At 33.2% G+C, this 241-nt stretch overlaps 1 protein-coding gene across 1 annotated transcript in view; it reads left to right on the top strand.

The window, feature by feature from the left end:
- The window catches only part of LOC106474974 (vitellogenin-3-like), a 19,092-nt gene that overhangs the window by 10,781 nt on the left and 8,070 nt on the right, over nt 1–241 (top strand). The window lies entirely within an intron of this gene.

The following is a 241-nucleotide window of genomic DNA, read 5'->3' as shown; positions in this document are numbered from 1 at the left end:
GGCCTTGTGTGAGACTTTAAATCAATATGGAGATTATATTCCCTTTGGCCTTGTGTGAGACTTTAAATCAATATCAAGATTATATTACATTTGGCCTTGTGTGAGACTTTAAATCAATATCAAGATTATATTACCTTTGGCCTTGTGTGAGACTTTAAATCAATATGGAGATTATATTACCTTTGGCCTTGTGTGAGACTTTAAATCAATATGGAGATTATATTACCTTTGGCCTTGTGTG

The sequence above is a fragment of the Limulus polyphemus genome, unplaced genomic scaffold (genome assembly GCF_000517525.1).
Source record: "Limulus polyphemus unplaced genomic scaffold, Limulus_polyphemus-2.1.2 Scaffold7926, whole genome shotgun sequence".
NCBI lineage: Eukaryota > Metazoa > Arthropoda > Merostomata > Xiphosura > Limulidae > Limulus > Limulus polyphemus.
This window is presented reverse-complemented; position numbering and strand designations above follow the sequence as displayed.